At 53.6% G+C, this 12,731-nt stretch overlaps 1 protein-coding gene across 1 annotated transcript in view; it reads left to right on the forward strand.

Moving 5' to 3' along the window:
• LOC135530749 (transmembrane protein 192-like) overlaps positions 1–12,731 on the forward strand; it is a 34,324-nt gene that overhangs the window by 4,308 nt on the left and 17,285 nt on the right. The gene's annotated exons all lie outside the window — the stretch shown is intronic.

The following is a 12,731-nucleotide window of genomic DNA, read 5'->3' on the forward strand; positions in this document are numbered from 1 at the left end:
TCCCCCTCTCCCCTCCCCCAGCCTGTCTATAGAGTGATCTACATCACAGGTACCCCCTCCCCTCTCCCCCTCCCCCAGCCTGTCTATAGAGTGATCTACATCACAGGTACCCCCCCCCCCCCCCAGCCTGTCTATAGAGTGATCTACATCACAGGTACCCCCTCCCCCTCTCCCCTCCCCCAGCCTGTCTATAGAGTGAACTACATCACAGGTACCCCCCTCCCCCTCTCCCCCTCCCCCAGCCTGTCTATAGAGTGATCTACATCACAGGTACCCCCCTCCCCCTCCCCCAGCCTGTCTATAGAGTGATCTACATCACAGGTACCCCCCTCCCCCTCTCCCCCTCCCCCAGCCTGTCTATAGAGTGATCTACATCACAGGTACCCCCTCCCCCTCTCCCCTCCCCCAGCCTGTCTATAGAGTGATCTACATCACAGGTACCCCCCCCCCCCCAGCCTGTCTATAGAGTGATCTACATCACAGGTACCCCCTCCCCCTCTCCCCCTCCCCCAGCCTGTCTATAGAGTGAACTACATCACAGGTACCCCCTCCCCCCTCCCCCTCCCCCAGCCTGTCTATAGAGTGATCTACATCACAGGTACCCCCTCCCCCTCCCCCAGCCTGTCTATAGAGTGATCTACATCACAGGTACCCCCTCCCCCCTCCCCTCCCCCAGCCTGTCTATAGAGTGATCTACATCACATCACAGGTACCCCCTCCCCCTCCCCCAGCCTGTCTATAGAGTGATCTACATCACAGGTACCCCCCTCCCCCTCTCCCCCTCCCCCAGCCTGTCTATAGAGTGATCTACATCACAGGTACCCCCTCCCCCCCCCTCCCCCAGCCTGTCTATAGAGTGATCTACATCACAGGTACCCCCTCCCCCTCCCCCAGCCTGTCTATAGAGTGATCTACATCCCAGGTACCCCCCCCCCTCTCCCCCTCCCCCAGCCTGTCTATAGAGTGATCTACATCACAGGTACCCCCTCCCCCTCCCCCAGCCTGTCTATAGAGTGATCTACATCCCAGGTACCCCCTCCCCCTCTCCCCTCCCCCAGCCTGTCTATAGAGTGATCTACATCACAGGTACCCCCTCCCCCCCAGCCTGTCTATAGAGTGATCTACATCACAGGTACCCCCCCCTCTCCCCCTCCCCCAGCCTGTCTATAGAGTGATCTACATCACAGGTACCCCCCTCCCCCTCCCCCAGCCTGTCTATAGAGTGATCTACATCACAGGTACCCCCCCCCTCTCCCCCTCCCCCAGCCTGTCTATAGAGTGATCTACATCACAGGTACCCCCCCTCCCCCTCTCCCCCTCCCCCCCCCCCCCCCTCCCCTCCCCCAGCCTGTCTATAGAGTGATCTACATCACAGGTACCCCCCTCCCCCTCCCCCTCCCCCAGCCTGTCTATAGAGTGATCTACATCACAGGTACCCCCCCCTCCCCCTCCCCCAGCCTGTCTATAGAGTGATCTACATCACAGGTACCCCCTCCCCCCCCTCCTCCAGCCTGTCTATAGAGTGATCTACATCACAGGTACCCCCCTCCCCCCTCCCCCAGCCTGTCTATAGAGTGATCTACATCACAGGTACCCCCCTCCCCCTCCCCCAGCCTGTCTATAGAGTGATCTACATCACAGGTACCCCCCCTCTCCCCCTCCCCCAGCCTGTCTATAGAGTGATCTACATCACAGGTACCCCCTCCCCTCCCCTCCCCCAGCCTGTCTATAGAGTGATCTACATCACAGGTACCCCCCCCCCCTCTCCCCCAGCCTGTCTATAGAGTGATCTACATCACAGGTACCCCCTCCCTCTCCCCTCCCCCAGCCTGTCTATAGAGTGATCTACATCACAGGTACCCCCCCCCCTCCCCTCCCCCAGCCTGTCTATAGAGTGATCTACATCACAGGTACCCCCTCCCCCCTCCCCCTCCCCCAGCCTGTCTATAGAGTGATCTACATCACAGGTACCCCCTCCCCTCTCCCCCCAGCCTGTCTATAGAGTGATCTACATCACAGGTACCCCCTCCCCCCTCCCCCCAGCCTGTCTATAGAGTGATCTACATCACAGGTACCCCCCCCCCCTCCCCCTCCCCCAGCCTGTCTATAGAGTGATCTACATCACAGGTACCCCCTCCCCCTCCCCCAGCCTGTCTATAGAGTGATCTACATCACAGGTACCCCTCCCCCTCCCCCTCCCCCAGCCTGTCTATAGAGTGATCTACATCACAGGTACCCCCCCCCCTCCCCCTCCCCCAGCCTGTCTATAGAGTGATCTACATCACAGGTACCCCCTCCCCCCTCCCCCAGCCTGTCTATAGAGTGATCTACATCACAGGTCCCCCTCCCCTCCCCCAGCCTGTCTATAGAGTGATCTACATCACAGGTACCCCCTCTCCCCTCCCCCAGCCTGTCTATAGAGTGATCTACATCACAGGTACCCCCTCCCCCTCTCCCCCCCCCAGCCTGTCTATAGAGTGATCTACATCACAGGTACCCCCCCCTCTCCCCCTCCCCCAGCCCTATAGAGTGATCTACATCCCCCTCCCCCAGCCTGTCTATAGAGTGATCTACATCACAGGTACCCCCCTCCCCCTCTCCCCTCCCCCAGCCTGTCTATAGAGTGATCTACATCACAGGTACCCCCCCCCCCCCCCAGCCTGTCTATAGAGTGATCTACATCACAGGTACCCCCCTCCCCCTCCCCCAGCCTGTCTATAGAGTGATCTACATCACAGGTACCCCCCTCCCCCTCTCCCTCCCCCCAGCCTGTCTATAGAGTGATCTACATCACAGGTACCCCCTCCCCCTCCCCCAGCCTGTCTATAGAGTGATCTACATCACAGGTACCCCCTCCCCCTCCCCCAGCCTGTCTATAGAGTGATCTACATCACAGGTACCCCCTCCCCCTCCCCCAGCCTGTCTATAGAGTGATCTACATCACAGGTACCCCCTCCCCCCCCTCCCCCAGCCTGTCTATAGAGTGATCTACATCACAGGTACCCATCCTCCCTCCCCCTCCCCCAGCCTGTCTATAGAGTGATCTACATCACAGGTACCCCCTCTCCCCCTCCCCCAGCCTGTCTATAGAGTGATCTACATCACAGGTACCCCCCTCTCCCCCTCCCCAGCCTGTCTATAGAGTGATCTACATCACAGGTACCCCCTCCCCCTCCCCCAGCCTGTCTATAGAGTGATCTACATCACAGGTACCCCCTCCCCCCTCCCCCAGCCTGTCTATAGAGTGATCTACATCACAGGTACCCCCCTCCCCCCTCCCCCAGCCTGTCTATAGAGTGAACTACATCACAGGTACCCCCTCCCCCCTCCCCCAGCCTGTCTATAGAGTGATCTACATCACAGGTACCCCCTCCCCCTCTCCCTCCCCCAGCCTGTCTATAGAGTGATCTACATCACAGGTACCCCCTCCCCCTCCCTCCCCAGCCTGTCTATAGAGTGATCTACATCACAGGTACCCCCCCCCCCTCCCCCAGCCTGTCTATAGAGTGATCTACATCACAGGTACCCCCTCCCCCTCCCCCAGCCTGTCTATAGAGTGATCTACATCACAGGTCCCCCCCCCCCAGCCTGTCTATAGAGTGATCTACATCACAGGTACCCCCTCCCCCCCCCTCCCCCAGCCTGTCTATAGAGTGATCTACATCACAGGTACCCCCTCCCCCTCCCCCTCCCCCAGCCTGTCTATAGAGTGATCTACATCACAGGTACCCCCCCCTCCCCCCCCCCAGCCTGTCTATAGAGTGATCTACATCACAGGTACCCCCCTCCCCCCCAGCCCTATAGAGTGATCTACATCACCCCCTCCCCCCCCTCCCCCAGCCTGTCTATAGAGTGATCTACATCACAGGTACCCCCTCCCCCTCTCCCCCTCCCCCAGCCTGTCTATAGAGTGATCTACATCACAGGTACCCCCTCCCCCTCCCCCAGCCTGTCTATAGAGTGATCTACATCACAGGTACCCCCCTCTCCCCCCCCCCCAGCCTGTCTATAGAGTGATCTACATCACAGGTACCCCCTCCCCCTCTCTCCCTCCCCCAGCCTGTCTATAGAGTGATCTACATCACAGGTACCCCCCTCCCCCTCCCCCAGCCTGTCTATAGAGTGATCTACATCACAGGTACCCCCCTCTCCCCCTCCCCCAGCCTGTCTATAGAGTGATCTACATCACAGGTACCCCCTCCCCCAGCCTGTCTATAGAGTGATCTACATCACAGGTACCCCCTCCCCCCTCCCCCAGCCTGTCTATAGAGTGATCTACATCACAGGTACCCCTCCCCCAGCCTGTCTATAGAGTGATCTACATCACAGGTACCCCCTCCCTCTCCCCCTCCCCCTCCCCCAGCCTGTCTATAGAGTGATCTACATCACAGGTACCCCCTCTCCCCCTCCCCCTCCCCCAGCCTGTCTATAGAGTGATCTACATCACAGGTACCCCCTCCCTCTCACCCTCCCCCAGCCTGTCTATAGAGTGAACTACATCACAGGTACCCCCTCCCCCTCTCCCCCTCCCCCAGCCTGTCTATAGAGTGATCTACATCACAGGTACCCCCTCCCCCTCTCCCTCCCCCAGCCTGTCTATAGAGTGATCTACATCACAGGTACCCCCCTCCCTCCCCTCCCCCAGCCTGTCTATAGAGTGATCTACATCACAGGTACCCCCTCCCCCTCCCCCAGCCTGTCTATAGAGTGATCTACATCACAGGTACCCCCTCCCTCCCCCTCCCCCAGCCTGTCTATAGAGTGATCTACATCACAGGTACCCCCTCCCCCTCCCCCAGCCTGTCTATAGAGTGATCTACATCACAGGTACCCCCCCCCCTCCCCCAGCCTGTCTATAGAGTGATCTACATCACAGGTACCTCCCCTCCCCTCCCCCAGCCTGTCTATAGAGTGATCTACATCACAGGTACCCTCTCCCCCTCCCCCAGCCTGTCTATAGAGTGATCTACATCACAGGTCCCCCCCCTCTCCCCCTCCCCCTCCCCCAGCCTGTCTATAGAGTGATCTACATCACAGGTACCCCCCTCCCCCCTCCCCCAGCCTGTCTATAGAGTGATCTACATCACAGGTACCCCCTCGCCCTCCCCCAGCCTGTCTATAGAGTGATCTACATCACAGGTACCCCCTCCCCCTCCCCCAGCCTGTCTATAGAGTGATCTACATCACAGGTACCCCCTCCCTCCCCCCTCCCCCAGCCTGTCTATAGAGTGATCTACATCACAGGTACCCCCCTCCCCCTCCCCCAGCCTGTCTATAGAGTGATCTACATCACAGGTACCCCCTCCCCCTCTCCCCCTCCCCCAGCCTGTCTATAGAGTGATCTACATCACAGGTACCCCCCTCCCCCAGCCTGTCTAATGTCAGAGAGGGGTACCTGTCCTGCTCTATTCAGACAATAGAATAACGATCCCTATTCAGCCCTCTCTCTCTCATTTCAATTCAATGTAAGGTCTTTATTGATACGGGAAACATATGTGAACATCGCCAAAGCAAGTGAAATAGACTATAAACAAAAATGAAATTAACATTAAACATCACACTCAAAGTTCCAAAGCATAAAGACATTTTAAATGTCATATTATATATATATATACAGTGTTGTAATGATATGCAAATAGTTAAAGTACAAAAGGAAAATAAATATACATAAATATGGGTTGTATTTACAATGGTGTCTGTTCTTCACTGGTTGACCTTTTCTTGTGGAAATATGTGTCTCTAATATGGTCATACATTGGGCAGGAGGTTAGGAAGTGCAACTCAGTTTCCACCTCATTTTGTGGGCAGTGAGCACATAGCCTTTCTTCTCTTGAGAGCCAGGTCTGCCTACGGCGGCCTTTCTCAATAGCAAGGCTATGCTCACTGAGTCTGTACATAGTCAAAGCTTTCTTTAGTTTTGATTCAGTCACAGTGGTCAGGTATTCTGCCACTGTGTACTCTCTGTTTGGGGACAAATGGCATTCTAGTTTGCTCTGTTTTTTTGTTAAATCTTTCCAATGTGTCAAGTAATTATCTTTTTGTTTTCTCATGATTTTATTGGGTCTAATTGCATTGCTGTCCTGGGGCTCTGTAGGGTGTGTTTGTGTTTGAGAACAGAGCCCCAGGACCAGCTTGCTTAGGGGACTCTTCTCCAGGTTCATCTCTCTGTAGGGTGTGTTTGTGTTTGAGAACAGAGCCCCAGGACCAGCTTGCTTTGGGGTTTGTTGTGGAAGGTTTGGGAATCGCTTCCTTTTAAGTGGTTGTAGAATTTAACGTCTCTTTTCTGGATTTTGATCATTTGCGGGTATCGGCCTAATTCTGCTCTGCATGCATTATTTGGTGTTCTACGTTGTACACAGAGGATATTTTTTGCAGAATTCTGCATGCAGAGTCTCAATATGGTGTTGTCCCATTTTGTGAATTCTTGGTTGATGAGCGAACCCCAGACCTCACAACCATAAAGGGCAATGGGCTCTATGACTGATTCAAGTATTTTTAGCCAGATCCTAATGCGTATGTCAACTTTTATGTTCCTTTTGATGGCATAGAAGGCCCTTCTTGCCTTGTCTCTCAGATCGCTCACAGCTTTGTGGAAGTTACCTGTGGCGCTGATGTTTAGGCTGAGGTATGTATAGTTGTTTGTGTGCTCTAGGGCAACAGTGTCTAGGTGGAATTTGTATTCGTGGTCATGGCGACTGGACCTTTTTTAGAACACCATTATTTTTGTCTTGCTGAGATTTACTGTCAGGGCCCAGGTCTGACAGAATCTGTGCAGAATATCTAGGTGCTGCTGTAGGCCCTCCTTGGTTGGTGACAGAAGCACCAGATCATCAGCAAACAGAAGACATTTGACTTCAGATTCTAGTAGGGTGAGGCCGGGTGCTGCAGACTGTTCTAGTGCCAGTTCGTTAATATATGTGTTGAAAAGGGTGGGGCTGAAGCTGCATCCCTGTCTCGCCCCACAGCCCTGTGGAAAGAAATGTGTATGTTTCTTGACTATTTGAACCGCACACTTGTTGTTTGTGTACATGGATTTTATAATGTCGTATGTTTTTCCCCCCAACACCGCTCTCCATCAATTTGTACAGCAGACCCTCGTGCCAAGTTGAGTCAAAAGCTTGAAGACTATGCCTTTTCTTTGGTTTGTTTGTCATTTAGGATGTGTCGGGTGAATACGTGGTTTGTTAGGTAATTTGGTAAAAAGCCAATTTGACATTTACTTTTCAACTCTCTCTTTCTTTGGTAGATCGCGGCTCTACAACACCTTAGTTGGTGGATCGTGGCTCTACAACACCTTAGTTGGTAGATTGTGGCTCTACAACGCCTTAGTTGGTAGATTGTGGCTCTACAACGCCTTAGTTGGTAGATTGTGGCTCTACAACGCCTTAGTTGGTAGATTGTGGCTCTACAACGCCTTAGTTGGTAGATTGTGGCTCTACAACGCCTTAGTTGGTAGATTGTGGCTCTACAACGCCTTAGTTGGTAGATTGTGGCTCTACAACGCCTTAGTTGGTAGATTGTGGCTCTACAACGCCTTGGTAGATTGTGGCTCTACAACGCCTTAGTTGGTAGATTGTGGCTCTACAACGCCTTAGTTGGTAGATTGTGGCTCTACAACGCCTTAGTTGGTAGATTGTGGCTCTACAACGCCTTAGTTGGTAGATTGTGGCTCTACAACGCCTTAGTTGGTAGATTGTGGCTCTACAACGCCTTAGTTGGTAGATTGTGGCTCTACAACGCCTTAGTTGGTAGATTGTGGCTCTACAACGCCTTAGTTGGTAGATTGTGGCTCTACAACGCCTTAGTTGGTAGATTGTGGCTCTACAACGCCTTAGTTGGTAGATTGTGGCTCTACAACGCCTTAGTTGGTAGATTGTGGCTCTACAACGCCTTAGTTGGTAGATTGTGGCTCTACAACGCCTTAGTTGGTAGATCGCGGCTCTACAACGCCTTAGTTGGTAGATCGCGGCTCTACAACGCCTTAGTTGGTAGATCGCGGCTCTACAACGCCTTAGTTGGTAGATCGCGGCTCTACAACGCCTTAGTTGGTAGATTGTGGCTCTACAACGCCTTAGTTGGTAGATTGTGGCTCTACAACGCCTTAGTTGGTAGATCGTGGCTCTACAACGCCTTAGTTGGTAGATCGTGGCTCTACAACGCCTTAGTTGGTAGATTGTGGCTCTACAACGCCTTAGTTGGTAGATTGTGGCTCTACAACACCTTAGTTGGTAGATCGCGGCTCTACAACGCCTTAAGACCTTTGCAGACTATACAATTTCCGTCTCAGACAAAATGTCCTCGTTGTTGACAAATTCTTAGGTGGTAAACGATTGCCGGATGTCTTGGCTGGTTCAGTGAGACAGGGTCTAGGTCTGCTGGTTCAGTACCACTACGTCTTGGCTGGTTCAGTACCACTACGTCTTGGCTGGTTCAGTACCACTACGTCTTGGCTGGTTCAGTACCACCACATCTTGGCTGGTTCAGTGCCACCACGTCTTGGCTGGTTCAGTACCACTACGTCTTGGCTGGTTCAGTACCACTACGTCTTGGCTGGTTCAGTACCACTACGTCTTGGCTGGTTCAGTACCACTACGTCTTGGCTGGTTCAGTACCACTACGTCTCGGCTGGTTCAGTACCACTACGTCTCGGCTGGTTCAGTGCCACTACGTCTCGGCTGGTTCAGTACCACTACGTCTCGGCTGGTTCAGTACCACTACGTCTCGGCTGGTCCAGTACCACTACGTCTCGGCTGGTCCAGTACCACTACGTCTCGGCTGGTCCAGTACCACTACGTCTCGGCTGGTTCAGTACCACTACGTCTCGGCTGGTTCAGTACCACTACGTCTCGGCTGGTTCAGTACCACTACGTCTCGGCTGGTTCAGTGCCACTACGTCTCGGCTGGTTCAGTGCCACTACGTCTCGGCTGGTTCAGTGCCACTACGTCTCGGCTGGTTCAGTACCACTACGTCTCGGCTGGTTCAGTACCACTACGTCTCGGCTGGTTCAGTACCACTACGTCTCGGCTGGTTCAGTGCCACTACGTCTCGGCTGGTTCAGTGCCACTACGTCTCGGCTGGTTCAGTGCCACTACGTCTCGGCTGGTTCAGTACCACTACGTCTCGGCTGGTTCAGTACCACTACGTCTCTGCTGGTTCAGTACCACTACGTGTGGTCGTAGGCTCTGATTAAGTTCTCAGTGTCAGAAATCTGGAGCCTTTTTATGTCGTGTTGCGAGCCGATTCTGGTGACTGACTGACCAATAGGAACACGGCTGACACCGAGTATGCGCACAATGATATGATTATTTTGAATAGGTAGATTAATATAATAGTTTGATTTAAAGATTTATATGCCTTGCAAGAAGAATGTTTCCCTCATCTTGTTTACGTGACATCTGAAATAATTTGAGTCATTTAGGAGATGTGATTTACAGGAGAGATTAGGGTTAAGTGCATTGCTCAAGGGCACATTGACAGATGTTTCACCTAGTCGTCTCTGGGATTCGAACCAGCGACCTTTCGGTTAATGGCCGAACGCTCAACAACTGCAGGGCTACCTGTCTCTTCACTCTTAAACATTGAGAGAGGCTTGGCTGCTGCCGCTGGCACATGATCAAATACACAGCTGCAGTTGACCTGTCGGCTGACGGAGCCTCGCAGGCCTATCGCAGAATGGACCATTTGCCTCAGTTCTGTAAATCACAATCTGGCCATGTTACTGAGCTAACATATGGAATTGTTAACATATCGTCCAATCTGGCCAGGTTACTGAGCTAACATATGGAATTGTTAACATATCGTCCAATCTGGCCAGGTTACTGAGCTAACATGTGGAATTGTTTTAAGATGGTCCAATCTGGCCAGGTTACTGAGCTAACTTGTGGAATTGTTTTAAGATGGTCCAATCTGGCCAGGTTACTGAGCTAACATGTGGAATTGTTTTAAGATGGTCCAATCTGGCCAGGTTACTGAGCTAACATGTGGAATTGTTTTAAGATGGCCATACTATGGATCTTTTAGCTCTTTTGATTTAGAATGTTAGTGAGAATACGGGCTTTTCGGGATGTCTCCTGGTCTGACAAACACCTCTAGCTCTGACACCTTCCACTGCAGATGGGATGTCTCCTGGTCTGACAAACACCTCTGTAGCTCTGACACCTTCCACTGCAGATGGGATGTCCCCTGGTCTGACAAACACCTCTGTAGCTCTGACACCTTCCACTGCAGATGGGATGTCCCCTGGTCTGACAAACACCTCTAGCTCTGACACCTTCCACTGCAGATGGGATGTCTCCTGGTCTGACAAACACCTCTGTAGCTCTGACACCTTCCACTGCAGATGGGATGTCCCCTGGTCTGACAAACACCTCTGTAGCTCTGACACCTTCCACTGCAGATGGGATGTCCCCTGGTCTGACAAACACCTCTGTAGCTCTGACACCTTCCACTGCAGATGGGATGTCTCCTGGTCTGACAAACACCTCTAGCTCTGACACCTTCCACTGCAGATGGGATGTCTCCTGGTCTGACAAACACCTCTGTAGCTCTGACACCTTCCACTGCAGATGGGATGTCTCCTGGTCTGACAAACACCTCTAGCTCTGACACCTTCCACTGCAGATGGGATGTCTCCTGGTCTGACAAACACCTCTGTAGCTCTGACACCTTCCACTGCAGATGGGATGTCTCCTGGTCTGACAAACACCTCTGTAGCTCTGACACCTTCCACTGCAGATGGGATGTCTCCTGGTCTGACAAACACCTCTGTAGCTCTGACACCTTCCACTGCAGATGGGATGTCCCCTGGTCTGACAATCACCTCTGTAGCTCTGACACCTTCCACTGCAGATGGGATGTCCCCTGGTCTGACAAACACCTCTGTAGCTCTGACACCTTCCACTGCAGATGGGATGTCCCCTGGTCTGACAAACACCTCTGTAGCTCTGACACCTTCCACTGCAGACACCTTCCACTGCAGATGGGATGTCTCCTGGTCTGACAAACACCTCTGTAGCTCTGACACCTTCCACTGCAGATGGGATGTCTCCTGGTCTGACAAACACCTCTGTAGCTCTGACACCTTCCACTGCAGATGGGATGTCCCTGGTCTGACAAACACCTCTGTAGCTCTGACACCTTCCACTGCAGATGGGATGTCTCCTGGTCTGACAAACACCTCTGTAGCTCTGACACCTTCCACTGCAGATGGGATGTCTCCTGGTCTGACAAACACCTCTGTAGCTCTGACACCTTCCACTGCAGATGGGATGTCTCCTGGTCTGACAAACACCTCTGTAGCTCTGACACCTTCCACTGCAGATGGGATGTCTCCTGGTCTGACAAACACCTCTGTAGCTCTGACACCTTCCACTGCAGATGGGATGTCCCCTGGTCTGACAAACACCTCTGTAGCTCTGACACCTTCCACTGCAGATGGGGAAGACCGACATTGGTGTATACAGTGAGGAGGAGGGAGGGAGGGAGGGAGGGAGGGAGGGAGAGGGAGAGAGAGAGCGCTACTGTAGATAAGAGAGAACTCTTTCACACTGAGATGGGCTTTATCCTGCCCACAGGCTACACACACTGATCTCAGGTCAGATTAATGGTGTGAGGCTATACAAATTATTTGTCACATGCGCCGAATACAACCGATGTAGACCTTACAGTGGAATACATCTTTATAGTGAAATGCTTCCTTACGAGTCCCCAATTGACCAACAATACGGACAAGAATAAGAGATAAAAGTGGGGAGGCAGGTAGCCTCGTGGTTAGAGTGTAGAGGCGGCAGGTAGCCTCGTGGTTAGAGTGTAGAGGAGGCAGGTAGCCTAGTGGTTAGAGTGTAGAGGCGGCAGGTAGCCTAGTGGTTAGAGTGTAGAGGAGGCAGGTAGCCTAGTGGTTAGAGTGTAGAGGCGGCAGGTAGTCTAGTGGTTAGAGTGTAGAGGCGGCTGGCCTGCTCTCCTGTGAGGAGAGGGTATCCTCTGCTGCTGGCCTGCTCTCCTGTGAGGAGAGGGTATCCTCTGCTGCTGGCCTGCTCTCCTGTGAGGAGAGGGTATCCTCTGCTGCTGGCCTGCTCTCCTGTGAGGAGAGGGTATCCTCTGCTGCTGGCCTGCTCTCCTGTGAGGAGAGGGTATCCTCTGCTGCTGGCCTGCTCTCCTGTGAGGAGAGGGTATCCTCTGCTGCTGGCCTGCTCTCCTGTGAGGAGAGGGTATCCTCTGCTGCTGGCCTGCTCTCCCGTGAGGAGAGGGTATCCTCTGCTGGGGGCCTGCTCTCCCGTGAGGAGAGGGTATCCTCTGCTGCTGGCCTGCTCTCCTGTGAGGAGAGGGTATCCTCTGCTGGGGGCCTGCTCTCCCGTGAGGAGAGGGTATCCTCTGCTGCTGGCCTGCTCTCCTGTGAGGAGAGGGTATCCTCTGCTGGGGGCCTGCTCTCCTGTGAGGAGAGGGTATCCTCTGCTGGGGGCCTGCTCTCCTGTGAGGAGAGGGTATCCTCTGCTGCTGGCCTGCTCTCCTGTGAGGAGAGGGTATCCTCTGCTGCGGGCCTGCTCTCCTGTGAGGAGAGGGTATCCTCTGCTGGGGGCCTGCTCTCCTGTGAGGAGAGGGTATCCTCTGCTGCTGGCCTGCTCTCCTGTGAGGAGAGGGTATCCTCTGCTGGGGGCCTGCTCTCCTGTGAGGAGAGGGTATCCTCTGCTGTGGGCCTGCTCTCCTGCGAGGAGAGGGTATCCTCTGCTGCTGG

This window comes from Oncorhynchus masou, unplaced genomic scaffold (assembly GCF_036934945.1).
Source record: "Oncorhynchus masou masou isolate Uvic2021 unplaced genomic scaffold, UVic_Omas_1.1 unplaced_scaffold_1412, whole genome shotgun sequence".
Lineage (NCBI taxonomy): Eukaryota > Metazoa > Chordata > Actinopteri > Salmoniformes > Salmonidae > Oncorhynchus > Oncorhynchus masou.